The following is a 16,535-nucleotide window of genomic DNA, read 5'->3' on the forward strand; positions in this document are numbered from 1 at the left end:
ATAACTGAGAAGTGGTGAGCACAGCACAGAAGCGGCAGCATGCTGCAGGGAGCTGAGGCTGCTGCCCAGCAGCAGCAGATGTGCAAGGGACTTGGGCTCTCCTTGTTGGTGCACTCCTCCTCCCCAGCTGCTGGCAGGGCCACGGACAGAACAGCCCTGGCTCTTACTTTGTCGTACTTCTGCTTTCCAGGTCAGGGACTTAGCAGTGGCAAGCAGGATAAAATACCTGGGCCCCAAACTATTTTCAAGACTCCCGGTTGTCTCAGTGCTAGCGCAGCAACTTGTAAGACCTTCAATGTCTTCAAGAAAACAGCCTCTGAAGCTGCTGCGCTTCCCCTCCTGCCTGAAAAATGTGCCTCAGCATAGTCAACCAGGGACAGGCAGACAGTCTTACACCCCTTACACCCATTTGTTTGTGGGTTTGGATGTTTGCTTTTTGTTTTCCCCAGTACATCTCCTAATTAAGATGTCATGCCAACAGGACCAGGTCAGTGGCAAACTGAGCCGTGCACATTACCATTGCCTGCAAAATAGGAAAATATTCTTCATCTGCAATGTTTACAGAAATTAAGTTCCACACTACTCTTACAGGAGAAATAGTAAAAAAGCTGAAGTCTTAGATACTAAAATACAACTCATTTTTAATCCTGCCCTTTCTTCCCTCAGCAAGAACACACCCTGTGAATAACCCATGTCTCAAAACCAACAGGAAGTTTTCGACTTTACTAGTCAGAACTCACAGTGAGGTATAATTATTTTCAAATATTCTTATGAGAACAACTACAAAGGCTAAATTACCATTCCCTGGAGTGCTCCCAAAGCTTTGCACCCCGTCCTGGCGATGCCCCTGGTGAGGAGCCTGTCCCCTCCTTGTTCAGTTCCTCAGTGCCGGCCCCTTCCTCTGCCCACCCTGGGTGGGCCCCTGCTGCAGCGTCTCCACAGCAGCCCCCCCTTCTGGAGCTCCCAGAACTGAAGGTTTCCAAGGATTGCCACGTACATACGGATGTAGTTGAGATGGCCTAGACAGTTAAGCAAGGTATCATCACCCATGATAGAAAAAGCTGCTGCAAAACCCCACCCAGCCCAGGAGAGGTTCTGCCGTTTGCTCCCCGTGTCTCGGAATGGCTCTGCCACACACCGTTACCTCAAAAACCTGCAGTATCTACTCATTTCTTAAATATCCCATAGAGAAACCCTGCACACAGATCTGTGCAATGTACAGGCTCAGATTCTCATTTCTGTCCAGTTCAGACAATGTACCAGAAAACTACTGAGCAGAGTGAAGATCCCAAGAATCTTCATTAAAATCAAACCTAGTTTCCATTGCCAAGTTTCAAATAAAATGCTAGGTTGACATTTAAAACACTTTCTTGCAAAAAGGGCACTGTCCTTATGACAAAAAATTAATTAACCTGATCTCACATGCTTTTATGTATTGTAATTCATGGATTACTGAAATTCATAATTGAATAATACGTAGATGTCACCTAGAGGTACTAAACCAATTCTCCTACTTGTAATTGCCTGACTAAATAAGAATGACAGTAACTTTAGCATTTTCTCTCTGATTAAGGCCAGTATAGATTTGTGGCTGCCTCCGTGTAATATAAATCAATAAAGAATAATTTTCCAGGCAGTAAATCAATTGTCTGTTCACAGACCCTAATACCCCTGTGCAGGATTTATCAAAAAAAATGAATGGCAGTCTTGTTAGTAGATGTACAAGGCGCTTTGCAGGTACATGATGGTGTACAGCTCAGACTACTGCTAATACTGCTGCACCTGCCAAATTCGTTAACTCTTCCTTTGCCTTTACAATTGTGTTGAAACGGAAGAAAGGGGAACAGGCTTCTTAACAAGAAGAAAGGAAATTTTTAAAAATGTATTTGCATTATGTTCCTTCACGTTAGCATCTTGGTATCTGGATATTCCCATTTCTCCCCTTTTACTGGAAGCACAGTACTAGGTAGAGTTATTTCTGTACAATTACTAGCCACTAGGTAAAGCGCAGACTAGAACTGAACTGTTTAAGTAGTTCAATTTTGAAAAATCACCAATGAGAAAAAAAATTGAAAACATTACCCTTATTAGATCCAAGCATTTTGTATGCATATTTATTCCAAATAATTACTCTCACACACAAAAGAATTAATTGGATCAGACTCTTCCTACATTTATCTTCTTGGCTTTATAAGACAAGTGTTGTTATTGCAAGTATCAATTCCAGATCTGATGGACCACCTGGTGGATCTAATACAGTAATGTCCACATTTCAACATAAATGGTAATTTTTTGGTCATTAAAAACTACTTTTTTTTTACTTCAGCACCAGAATCAATGTACCAAGTGGTAAAGGGCTACTGGCAGTATCTCACCTAGTCAGCTTGGCAATCCCAGTACCTCTATGTGAATAGTATGCACAGGTAAAGAGCATCCATACAGAATACCTCCCAGGACTGGACTGAGCAGTAGTTTTGCTCTAGGTAAACAGATTCTAAAACCACTTATTAGAAACAAACAACTGTCATTAGTTAGCAGTGAACTACAGGCACGCTCTGTGCTAGTGCAGGAGGAAGATGGCAAAGGTGACTACTTCTTTCACAGACAATTGCCAAGGGCAAGTGTGGCCCCACCCAAAGTTGGATCTAAAATGAAAAACAAAATCAAAGCATGGAAAAGTCTCAAGAAATGATTTTAAGAGATGGCTTAAAAATCTTTTACATGACAGTCCATCTTCTCGCTGTAATCTACTCCTGAATCACTCGGAATTGACACCAATGTGACCTTTAAAAATGAGAGGTACTTGAGCTTTCCTCTATATAAAGAACAACAGTTGCTCTTTCTTATAAGGCAGTGGAAAGAAAAAGTAAAATAAAAGCTAGGCACGGAAATTTATGCAGAGAAGGCAAAAATTATGCCTTATGCCAGACTGTTGTGAAGAAAGAACTTGTCATAAATTCAAACTAGGCTCATTCACTTACACATAAAATAAAGGTTGAGTGCAACCTTCAAGCAAAGGAGACAGAAAATGTGCAGGCATTGTAATATCCACACTTTCCCACGGTGCTGAGAAAATAGGACCTTAATTATCCAGCATTGTTTTCACCTACAATAAGAACTAATGCTCCCCCACTGGTTTCTGAAAATCTGTTTCACCCTCAATACAGTATCAAACCCCCATTGCATAGTCTAACTTCTCATCCTACTTCCAAGGTTTTGTTTTGTTGGCTTTTATTGCTTTTTTTTTTTTTTTAATATATATAGTGAATTTTGCATCTTTGGTTAGAAATAAATAGAATTGGACAAAAAGTATTCATTAAAACCCATTTCTCAAAGAAAATGGCCTTACTCAAAATGAATATCCTCCTACCCCCACAACCCCTGCCATTGCTGCTGACATTTTTCAATGCAAGATTCAGATACTATTTAAAACTACTTTGTGGATTCTTTTCATCAAGGAAAGGTCTGTACGTGTAATCTGAGAGAACAGAATATTTATGTGTTCTAAAAAGGAATAAAAATAAGCTAAAAAATAAGCTATACTCAAACTACTGATTTGTACATTGTTGTCTTTTTCCATTTACTTAAACCAAACTGACTTTCTTGCGGACAAGTGTTCTTTGTTCTTCTTGTTGTGCACCATCTTTTAAATCTGGTAACTCTAGGACACAATGTAGGTGGGAAGTGAAGTCTGAAGATCTCTAGCCCATTCCCCTCCTCAAAACAGAACCACTAAGTTCAAGTCACTCAGCATCTTGTCCTGCTAAGTTTTGAGTATCTTTAGGGATGATGATATTCCACGATCTCTTTGGGACCCTACTCCAGTGGTTGACTACATTTGTGGTGATTTTTTCCCCTTATTTCTGACTGAAATGCAACCCTTGTCCCTTGTGACTCATCCTGATCACGTGCAACTCTGTGATGAATTTTGCTGCATACTGTCTGTAAATAAATTGGATCCTTTTATATGTTCTCTTCTGTCATATAAGAAGTATTCAGATTTTTCAAAAAAACCCAGCTGCCCAATCCGGCAAACTACCCGCTCATTTCCTACTGTTGTCGTTGCTAGTTTGGCCAACAATATGGGTTCTTCTCCTAATGGCTTATGTCCAACACATAGAGAATACTGCATGCTGAATAACTTCTGGAAATGACAAAAAGACCTGCTGGAAGCTCTGTTTCTGCCACACAGCGAGAAAAAAAAAATCTGTTTTCTAACCAGATTATAGAAGTGACATTAGTAAATTATCAAGAGTAACACATCATTCTTGATTTTGTATTTCAAATAGAATGCAAATCACAGAGAACATCCCTATCTTTTCACTGTGACCACCCAGTGCAACAGAGCTTCTGAGTCAGTCATTAACATACAGTCAAGGTAAAAGGAAGTGCTATTACAGAAAATAAACATTACAAATTAAAACCACAAAAGTAACACTTTGAATCCTGAAATCTGTCTGTAATTAACATGTCATTGGTATGACTTTACAGGGGCTGAGGATTTTTTTTTTTGCCTTTTTCCCCAGCCTTCTCATCACTAGCAGAACAAGGAGGATATTCAATTCACTGACTGAATACAGACTTTAAGGTAAAAGACAAGAAGCACTGGACTTAAAACCGCAACTTCATTTTCTTCCTACAGAATTTGACGATAGCCATTCTACAGAATTATGAAAAATAAGCAAACAACATGCAGGTAGCTAACGTATTATATTTATACATCCGTATGAAACCAAGTACAACACATTTCAGCATTATCTGTTCTTGGACTACACTGCATCTGTCCAGAAAGCATCCCATACTTCCAGGGCTGAGAAGCTCAGACTATCTCCATCTACCTATCCCATGTTTCATAAACACAAAGATGCCCAGCTCATGAGTTCAGTTCCCAAAACCAGTTTCCACAAAATCCCTAATGAACAGGACTCCACACAGAACATTTCATCCCAAGCTCCTGTCTTTGATAGAGATGATTAATCTTACACAGCAGCAGCCTAATTAGCCATCAATTACTCCTGGATGAGAGCAAGAGCACCAGATGCCCTTCCTGTGGAAGCTATTCCATATTTCACTCAAATCCCTCAGTGAAGAAAGAACAGCAAAGAATATTGCTGTTGCCTAAGGGAGCTGAGAGGGCACAGACTTAGGTGTCTAGTTCCCGTTTCATTTACAGTTGCTGGATGTCACTCAATACCTGCTTAACATAAAATGGAAGCACTCACTGCAGGGACTTAGAAATAGTGAGCTAAGTGGGAAGGGGATTATGACCAATTCCTCCTACTCCTGAGGTCATGCTGTAAAAGAGTAATCTTACCTCCACTCTTGAAAGTAAACCTGAAATGACAAAGAGCTGATGTGAACCCATTCTGAGCTATCACCTGGGGAGCTGAAGGGCTGAAAACTGTGCGTTGAAGGACAGATGGAGGGGTGGGGATCATACTGAAACTCTCTGTCTTGTGCTTTCCATCCCACTGAACTGTTCTGCAAATCTAGCCAACCTAGCCCAGGAACCTGACATTTTATAAAGCAACACAGTTCACAAGAGCCAGCCGTGATACCGTGCTCCCAGCACAGAATCAATAGAGCCCAACTCTGTTGATATTCCCGTAAATTAGGCTCTTTCTGAGGATGTCAGTGGCACACAGGCATTTGAGGGCTCACTTCAGTTAGATTCATGCATTCCAAACTCAGCAACAAGTTCTTGCTCTTGCTAACAAATGATTTATACCTTTGCAGAGGGCACAATCTATAGCCCAGTAATGATGTTCCTACTGACACCAACTCTAAAGTATGTGCATATCTCTGTAATTTTAATCACACTTTTACATTGGGCACAACATTAAGCAATCTAGTAGACTCAGATGGCCAGATGACTTGCCTGAGATGCAGTCAATATTCTACTTTGAATGAGCTTAAATCTACAGCCTTTCTGCTATAATGGGGTCATCACTAACGGTAACCAATTTATCTTTTTTATGCATTTGCATTACTATTTAACACTTGATCACTCAAAATATATCAGAAACAAGAGAGAAGTGAAAGGAGGTCTCATCTACAAAACAAAACTCAGTGCAAAGGCATACAAGCTGACATGGGATTTGAACTCAAGAACAGGGAGCATAAGCTTCAGGGAGCTTTATCCAGTAATTTCACAGCTGAATTTAGCCCTATATTGTTTATTTTTAAGGCTCTTGTGCATATTCCCCTCTATAATTTGCATGTCACCTTGTTCATTATTGAAAAAGCATTTCAGTACATCTCTAATGGAAATAATTACTATAAATTGTTTAGAACTGTGAAGCATGTGGGACTAAGCTTTCAGTTCAGCAGCAAGTCTATATAATCACACAGAGAGCTGCTCTAGAGACTTTTTATAAAGTAATCAAATTGTGAAACTTAGCAATGCAATCGATTTTCTTGTCAGAAGATCTACATTGCTGCCTGGGATGCCAAATGGCTGATGAGAAATTCAGTCACCTACAAGCCTGGGAGCAATCACCCACCTACCAAAACATCTGAGGAGGTGGGGGGTCTGTTTTAAATGAGTTGCCTAATTATCTGCAATGCATTGGTACAGCAAAACAAGCCACACTGAGGAATACACATTGTATTCAACAGCATCTTTCTTTTTTCATTTCTCATTGGCACTTCTTCCTTCTCAAATAAGGCTCCCTTCTTTCATGCCATGTCAGAAAAGACACATGATAATGTTGTAGCATTCACTGAGGAGCTGCTTCATTAACAACTGAGTTATGTCACATCCTTTCATACCTTGCTATACACTTGCAACAACTTGACAAGACAGACCTTAACACAATGCATCAGGTGAAGTGTACAGAGAAATACTGCTTTCAGAAGCATCCTGTCATGACAGCATTTTTTCTTTTTCTCTGCTCTGTAGGCTCTCCTTATTGAAGGCTGCACAAGTCTTTCAAATACATCCTGGCTGGCCACACACCAACTCGTACATCCTAGAATTATCCACTAATAATAAGTCACATGGCGCAGGATGGTTTGAAGTCAAATTGTGGACAGTACCTGTCCTGGTTTCAGTTAGAACAGAGTTAATTTTCTTCCTAGTAGCTGGTAGAATGCTATGTTTTGGCTTAGGTTGAGAAGAGTGCTGATAACACCCCGATGTTTTAATTGTTGCAGAGCAGTGCTTATACTAAGCCAAGGACATCTCAGCTTCTTGCTCTGTCCTGCCAACGGGCAGGCTGGGGGTGCAGTAAGAGCTGGGAGGGGACAGACCCAGGACAGGTGACCCAAACTAGCCAAAGGGGTATTCCATACCATCTGATGTCATGCTAAATAATATATAGGGGTGGCTAGCTGGGGGAGGGGGGCCAGACTGCTCGGGGTTAGGCTGGGCATCGGTCAGCGGGTGGTGAGCAATTGCATTGTGCATCACTTGTTTGTACACATTATTAGTAGCAGTACTATTATCATCATTGTATTATTATTATTATTGTTATTATTATTTTCCTGTCTTATTAAACTGTCTTTATCTCAACTCACGGGCTTCACTTCCCATTTCTCTCCCCCGTCCCAGAGAGGGAGGGGGGAGGGTGAGCAAACAGCTGTGTGGTGTTTAGCTGCCAGCCGGGTTAAACCACGACAGTACCACGTATCATATATCATGTTAATATATATCATGTACCATATATGTACATATATCATGTACCATATATCATGTTAATCTTTCTCAGCTTTTAAGTTCAAATTTCAAAATACATGTAAAAGGCATGCTAATATGCAAGGCTTCGTTTCTTATGTTTTCTGTTTCCTGTATAGTCTTTCACATAGCACTTAATCTTGTCCTGTCTCAGTCTTCCAGTCTGAAAGCAAATACATAATACAATTTCACTTCCCAGGACCATTATAGGAATGTACTAACTGTTGGTTAAACATGTTAAGAACTTTTTCCAAAGCATCTAGGGGACTCAAATAGCCAAAATCAGCAATAGACTCACACGTAAGTACAACATATCATTGTTAACCACTTTTTTTTTTTTTTTTTTTTTTTTTTTTTACTACATGGAGTTGCTGGAGACCAAGTTGTATCACTACAACATGCTGCTGATTTTCAAGTATGTGTCAGGAACCTGCAAAATCCATTAAAATTCAGAACGCCTGTGCTCCTTGACCCCATTTATGCCATTTAAAAGATTTCTGCTTGTGACTGGTAGCCCTTGCATCTGATACCTGGTACCTGATAATACAGTTAGCATAACCAATGCCACTTTGTGAAGTAAGAAGACGTTACTCCTAAGCAAACTCTTTGTTACCAGCCCCCTTTTCCCCCTCCCCACCAGCCCTGAAAGTCCCATGCAACAGGCCAACTCTTCCCCTTCCTACCAGTGGTGTGAAAATCCCAAACTCGCATCCAACCACGATGTGGTGACCTCCTCAAAGAACAGGGAAGTTTAACAGCCCACGGAGTGTACCTATAAAACCAAGCATCAGCAAGCCCTAGGTGAGACGTGGATAGAACCCGCTGCTGGACGGCAGGCCTGCGATCCCCTGGTGCTCAGGGACACCTCCACTGTCAGCTGCATCCTCCACAGACCGAGCGACTCACGTTTCTTCACATCGATTCTGAGTCTAGATTATGATTATTAGATTGCACGTTAAGTGTTGAAATCTGACCCAACCTGCAGAGGGTACAGATGATTCAAACAACTGCTAAATATCCATACGCTGTGCTAATTATAAATTTCCACGTAATAACAAAGGTCTAAATATAATCATAACCTTGTGGCATCCTCATTCTGCCTAGGATCACTAGTGAACCTGTCTGTCCCCATAATGCTGGGTGTCATTCCTATTCCATGTATTAGCCACAAACTTTGATGACAATCATAACATGTAAGTTAGAAGTACACACTTCTAAAGCTAGGTTAACAGTAAAACAGAAAACCGACAAAATTACACACAGAAGCATCATTTAATTGAAACACTGAGTTTTGTAGTTATTAGTCAATCACTTGCAGTGTGCACTCTGGCAAGCAATGGGTGGTAGCCACTTTTCCCTTATGAATCTATGTATCTACCTCTGTTTCATCCCTTTTCTATACATAACTCCTATTGATGATGTCAAACTATCTGACTTCTCCAAATCTCCATTTTACACATAGGAACTTGTGAAACAAAGACAAAGATTTTGTACTATAAATGTTGGCATTCTTTTAATACACTCAAAACTCCCTTACGAAAAGAGGTAAAATGAGGTGTCATTAGCCATTGATTTATGTTCATATGTCTATTCAAAAGGTGTCAAACAATAATGTTACTGAAAGGTTCACCTTCATGACAATGAACTCAGATTCATACAATGTCACTTAACCCATGTCTTTTTAAAATCAGATACGGTACTAATATGCAATAAAATAGCATGCCTGACTACTTATAATGCTCGCAAATCCTATTCTTATGTGTGTTTTCTACTGACACCATGCAATCAATTATATAATTTATATATACATATGTATCTTTTTCTGCTTTTTTATAAAGTTGATGTATCAGAGAATATTTCATAAAGCTGAATTTTTCTGAGATTTTGGTTACAGTCCAAACAATTCTATAATTTATTTTCAATAACATTTTTGCTCATCCCAAAAGAAATTAGTATTTTATAGTCAATACTGAAATACCAAGTTACTAAGTAAAAAGTGAAAGCCAAGGAGAAAAGCAAAAATGTCCCTCATAAGTTCATCATATCTTATCATGCAACAACACTTAAAGTTTCTGAATTTGGAACAAGCCCGCAGAGCATAACTAAGCATTGAAAAACATTCCTACCCCGAGATAAACTGGGAATGCTGAAGAAGCCTGAGAACACATCCAAAAGTCATCGTCTGTAAGGCAAGTGGATAACCTAGATTTCTCTTAAAATGACCACTTGTGCATTTAAACATTCTCAAATTCTTGTCCCTGTGAACTGCCTTAAATAAAAGAGTTTTTGAGCAAACACACGTCTTCTCCAGTACTCTCTTTTACTTTCTATAGTCTACAGAGTCTCTAGGAAACTAACACCAGAAAGCTTTAATAAAGGAGAAACCCACTGCAGTGACAGGCATACACAGTGGGCACACCACTCTCTGCCTCTTTCTGAGAAGGGTGAGCTTTCAGGTACTGGAAAGGAGAAAAGAACGGCCTTTTACACAGCTTTTACATACACCTGTGCTGTTGGGAGAAGGGCCAAGTGTGCTTCTGAGTTTGAACAAGAGCTGGCTTAGCTCCAGCTTCTGAGCTATTTCTATTATCTCACCAAATACAATGTATATCACACGTACTCATGATATACCTGAATTATGCACATACAGACTATAAAAACAAACATAATCTATCTTGTCTGACCTCCTGCCTGAAAAAGGCCCTAAGTACTTCCCTAAATAAGCGTTCCTTGAACATCACTTCCAAACTTAAATTAATATGCCAAAGAGTGCAACAGAGAATGGTGAGTTATTCAGGAGGTTAATTACCTGTACTACTAAAGCAATGCACCTTATTTCTAAGTCTGAATGTGTATCTCATTATACATCTATGCACTAGAATAAAGAAACCTTTGTTTTATCATCCCTTATATACACACTGACTAAAATCCTCTCCTGTCTTGTCTTTGATAAAAACAATGGACTGTACTCCCCAAATATTCTGTGTAAGATGTACTGAAGGTTACTCTGAACTTTCTCCAACACCCCAGGATGGGTTGCTGAACTATGCATATTCTAACAGCCACTACATCTGTATCAAATAGTCTTTGTTGCTGTTTCCCTTGTTGAGAGGCTTTCTCAAGCTTCCAGGGAGTGCACAAGCTCCAAGGGGTGAAGACCAAAGGAAACCAGTTGATTTAGCAAAGCTGTTGATGATGTTTCTCGCAGTGTCCTTCTGGACAAAATGTCTAGCATACAGCTAGGAAAATACATAATACAATGGGTGAACAACTGGCTGAGGGGCCAGGCTCAAAGGGTTCAAGTAAAGGGGGTTACAACAGGCTGGCAACCTCTTGGGGTTCCACTTCAGGGCCAGTTCTCTTCAATGTTTTCATATATGATCTGCATGCAGGACACAAATGCATGCTAACTAAGCTGGCAGGTGATACTAAATTGGGAAGTTGGAAGAGCTGTTTACTCCCTCAGGGGTGGAGAGGCCTTGCAAACTGGAGGGCTGGGCAGTCACCAACAACAGGAAGTTTAACAAGATCAAGTGCTGGATTCAGCACCTGGGAAGGGGCAACCCTAGATGCATGTAAAGACTGGGGGACGAGAGGTAGGAGAGCAGCCCCACTTAAAGGGGTCTGGGGGCTCTCATTGAATATGAGCCAGCAGCAGGCCCTGTCAGACAGAAAGGCCAGCCTTATCCTGCAGAGCATCAGGCACAGCACTGCTGGACAGTTGAGGGAAGGGTTTGCCCTGCTGTGCTCTGGTGCAGCTTCATCTTGAGATTTGTGGGCAGCTTAGTGCATCACAGTAAAATGACATAAAACTATTAGAGAGCATCCAAAGGAGGGCTACAAAGATGGTGAATGGTCTGAAGGGCAGGACATATGAGGAGCGGCTGAGGTCCCTTGGTTTGTTCAGCCCAGAGCAGAGCAGGCTGAGGGGAGGCCTCATGGCGGCCTGCAGCTCCCTCACAGGGGAGTGGAGGGGCAGGCGCTGAGCTCTGCTCTCTGGGGACAGCGACAGGACCTGAGGGAACAGCATGGAGCTGGGACAGGGGAGGGTCAGGCTGGGGCTTAGGGAAAGGTTTTGCACTCAGAGGTGGTCTGGCACTGGGACAGGCTCCCCAGAGCAGTGGCCATGGCCTCAAGCCCAGCATAGGTCAAGAAGCATTTGGATAATGCTATCGGACCCACGGTCGGATTTTTGGGTGGTCCTGTGTGGACCCAGGAGTTGGACTCAATGATCCTTGTGGATCCATTCCAACTCAGGCTATTCTATAATATAAAACATCTGAAGATCACTTGCAGGGTAGAGGTGGAAGAGAAAAGGTTCAATAGGCACATGATCCACTCACCTACCTCACTTTAGTCTTTAAGACTGCATTAATTTAGAGAAGAATAAACAGGTTCCTCTGGCTGTTGCAGATCTGTCCTCATCTCCTCTCAGCCCTCACCCTTTCCCAGTGAGCTACCATTTTAACCAGTCTCTATCTAATTGAGGCTACTCAATTAAAATGCTTGTTCCAGACTTGCAAAATCTTGTCCAAACTCAAGACAACTTTCATCAAGACCTATGCATTTCCTGCCACAGTGCTAGTGTTCAGCACAAAGAAAACTTCCAAGTTGTTTCTTAACTACTTTTATTACATCTTTCTCTCTCGTTCTCTCATTTAAATAAAAGCCCTGGAAACCTATGGTTTCATAGATTGCCCACAACCCACAATTTATGGATGCTACTTGCAACCTTCAAAAGCTTTTAAAAATAGTACTGGATCTATTATTGTGAATTACAGTAATTGCAGCAAAGATTTAAGAGGCACTTTGAGAAATTTCAATTTCATGGTATGTTTCTGAACCTACTTCCTTGGCATCTGGGGGAAAACAGTTATTTTTTTGAAAGAGCTTTTCTTCCTATCTTTTGATATAAAGTTTCAATTGAAACTTCGGTATCAAAATTCGTGCTAAGAAAAAAAAATGCTGGGTTTCAAATTCAAGTTGCAACAGAGGCAAAGATGGTATAAGACTCGAGCCTCACCTCAGCTCTAAGAATATAAAAGAAAATGAACCCCATCAGTAAAGCACAGCCTTTGGGATCTCTATGTTCTTTAGTCTTGTAAGAGTTTCTTATTCTGATGTTTTAAATTGGAGAGCTGAAGAAGATCAATATATTCACAAATGAATCATTAAAACTGAACCTGATATTCATATGAACATCAGCAGGTTTACCTGCCCGTTCAGCCTGCCCATTACCCTGTTGTATAAACAGATAAGTGATTTAAAGAAGACAGAAACCATGTGACAATAAACCAAGGAGGGAGGCCTGCTCCTTTACTTTTCTCCCTTACAAAATGCAGCTCCACCTCATCTGTTCCAGCCTAGACAGAGCCTGCTGCAAGACAGGAACAGAGAGGGGCCTCACAAAGAGTTTGCTCCTACCAAAATAAGAGGAGACCTAGCCAAAAAGGATCAGCTCACAAAGTTTAATGCCAAGCCCTTCAATTTCCAGACTGGTTCCCTCTATTTCCACAATTTCTCTGAGTCGTTTCTTTCAGTGAGTGGGGAGGTGTCATTGCCTTAGTTCTAGCTAATGTCCCTCTTAAAGCAAGGTTAAAAATGAAAATTATTTCCAGTGGTTTTCACACGCTCATTCCCATGACAAGATGCAAGTAGGTCCCCTTAAAATTTCTAGCTGACGCTACTGTACAACAGCTTGAAGTGCATGTTTCCCCTCATGTGGGCCACCATTAACACGGTCACTGCGATTGGCATCCATTACTTTCTTCTGGAACTATACCCCGTAAGCATAATTTCATAAAATTTTATAGACAACCTATTGAAATTGCCCCCTATCTATGCACAAGAGATTTTTAGTCTGTACAATAAAGTAATTTACAGCTTTAGATGACACCCAGATGGATTCCCTTAAACTCAGCTCAGAGCACCTATATATCTGAAGCTGTAATGTTACACTTGGTTTCAAAAAGCGATTTTTTTTGCCTTTTGGTTTACATAAAACAGAATGAATCAGAAACAGTACATTATTTTTATGCAGCTACAGTGGCAGTAGTAGGGTAGCCCAGTAACAGAAATACCTTGTCCCCAAATACAAGCAGATTCATAAGAGGAAAAGAAATGATCAGTACTATCATTGGCTTTGACTTCTGATTTGTCTGCTAAATGCAAGGCAGTTCCATTGATGGCTCATCAAGTTTTAAATTGTAGGTATGGGAGCAATCATGTTGTTGAGATACTAGGAGGATTAGCTATCACCATAGGAATAGGAACTGAAGCAAACTTTCCTCTCTCTCTTCCCCTTCCTTCACATCCAACCCCCTCATACGACAGATATTATCAATGCTCATGTTTGGATGAACAGCTTGCAGAGACTTGCTAATAACCATCTTCAAACGACTGATTCAGACAACCACTCCACTGATTCATCTCCAGCACAGCTGTGTTGATCAGCGTTGGACTTGGTCTCACATTTCCTGTCCTGAGGTTTTTAAGTCCTCTGCACTGGTTTGCACTGCCATAGCCCTGCACCCTCCCCCTTGTCTGAAATAGCTATCTCCAGAAAGGACAGGACTCAACTAGAAAAGACTAGACCTCTACCTATGCCTTCTCAGAAGCAACAGAAGCCTTTTGCTTCCTTTTAATCTAAAGGAGGGTGCAATCGTCCTAGACGTGTGAATCAAAACAAACAACAACCAGAACACAAAACACCACAACAACAAATGCCCAAGAGGAGGACTGATTAAATCTGGTAATGCCCTATCACAGAACAGGATGGGAGCAAAATGGACAGAGTGCTGGAGAAAGCAGGAGGCAAACAGAGGCTTAGGACATATTCCTGCTGGTACAACGAAGGCAGAAATGTCTATCGTATATAAAGTGATGTGCTAAGGATCAACAGTATGTGTAAATGCTTGTTACAACAACATGGTAACAGCACAGAAAAGGGATTGCTTCCTTACTCTCATCCCTCCTTAATTTCTTTGAACATCAGGACAGCAGCAAAACTTGCCTGTTGTAGAGGTTGGGTATGGAGAGTTAACAGGCAGCCCAGCTCAGGCCCAAAGGCACGCCAGCTCCCAGAACACACTTCTTGTGCTGCAGTGATCTATTTCACTATTTGCTGGTGCATGGCAGGGGTTGTTGAATAAGCTCTTTCTAAAAAGTCTCTATTAATGAAGGAAAATTTTCCCAAGGTTTTCTTTCCCCTACTGTTCTGCTAATGAAAAGATGATTATGCTGCCCACCTACTGTAAATAACAATGTACACTTCTATTTTGTTCTGTATGGCTCAGATTCATGCACATTTTGACAGTGACAGACAAGCTTACTCAGTCCAACAATATTTTATTAAACTTCTCCAAATACTGTGGTTTTGACTTTATTTTTCCATTCAATGAACAGACTTTTTTTAAAAAACAGTAGACAGATGTTCATTTAGTAGGTCTCCTCAGGAAGAGCAACCTGGAGTCCCCTTGTCTGCCTGGTATTAGTTTAAGCTACAGAACAAGTCTGACGTTACCAGTGCAGACTTTTTGCCACATTACCTAACAATGGGACATACAGTCAGAAATCTGCAACAACACTTAGCAAGTGGTAGATGACATACTCGATTCCTTCAGCAATATTCCCCACTAACACGTGCCCGCCTTTCAATGGCCCTACTCCTTCCTTGTTAGCAGTATACTGTAGAGCCTGGAGCAACATACCACAGTTCAGAAGCCAGCCAACTATCACTGCTTTACAAAACAATTCTGTTGCTGAATCAATATTTTTATGGCCTCCAGCTACTAGAAATGTCAGTATTTTTAGAGCTGCCAAAACACTGAAATGTCATTTTCGAATCAAGGCCTAGCTGATGATCTCCATTACACTTGTATAATTGGATGTCAGCAGAATCACTCAGGATTTGCAGATGAAACTGCTCAAAAACCAGCGTCATCACCCGATTTATTTTCTACCTTGCCTCATAAGCCATTATTTTTAGAACTCCTCACCTCAAGGGAAGGCAGGTAGCCAGAGACCTGACTCTATTAAGACAGCTGGTACAGCTTCTTAATTTTTCATTGACCAACTTGCTTGCAGGCTGTTGAACTTCTGCAGCAATGGGTAGAAACATCATCAAAAGAGGAGATGCGTGCCTCACCTGGCATGCTGACTGTATACTTTTCCCACCTAACTCAGAGCTCGTCTTGATCAAACTGCTAAGCTTCCATTCTGTCATTTATTTTCTCCTCTTTTTGTAATATTAGCCAAGTTTCTGGCAATCAGTTATTTTCCAAGTAGGGCTCCTGTGACTTTCTGAAGGCTGATAATCCAGAGAACAGATCCCTTTCTTAAAAGTTAGTTTTTTACTTGGTTACGGACTTTTTCTTCAGTTCAGACCTCCTAATGTGATTGCTCACACAGAGGAAAAAGGCAGCTTGAAAATATGGCTGCGTAGCTGCTGGTGATCAATAGTGGCTGTAATGTATCCAACAAAAATAAAGATCATCAGAAAGCCTAAAAGGAAGTATGAGGAAAAAGGGAGTGTTTTTTTTTTCCCTCCACCTGGCTACACCCCACTACTTGTCATCATCACAAAGGGCAGTACAAAGGGAGCATCACAAGCCTTAAAATAATTCCTGCACAGTGCAAAGGCCAGACACAGCTGTATCAAACAAGCCAGCCAAACAGTCTTTTGGGACAGCAGATAACCAGCAACTGAAGAGAGTTAATTAATATTTTTGTTGCATGACCATGCTCTTCAGTTTTTATTGGTGGCAAGTGAGCAACCAAAGAATTTTAAGTGGAATTTCATTTATCTGTATACAGCAGATCAATATTCACTCAGCATGCAACAACTCCTTGCATCTCAAAG

The 16,535-nt window shown here is 41.0% G+C and overlaps 1 long non-coding RNA gene across 2 annotated transcripts in view; it reads right to left on the minus strand.

Annotated features, from left to right (window-relative positions):
* Positions 1–16,535, minus strand: part of LOC311444315 — a 433,519-nt gene that overhangs the window by 400,976 nt on the left and 16,008 nt on the right. Inside the window, exon 1 of one of the 2 annotated variants that reach the window (XR_014697809.1) lies at positions 799–879. The exons of the other annotated variant lie outside the window; for it this stretch is intronic. This is a non-coding gene — a long non-coding RNA (uncharacterized lncRNA). Of the gene's footprint in view, positions 1–798; positions 880–16,535 lie in introns of those variants that run through there. 2 annotated transcript variants of the gene reach the window in all.

Source organism: Aythya ferina (assembly GCF_964211825.1).
Source record: "Aythya ferina genome assembly, chromosome: 14".
In the NCBI taxonomy this organism is placed as follows: Eukaryota; Metazoa; Chordata; class Aves; order Anseriformes; family Anatidae; genus Aythya; species Aythya ferina.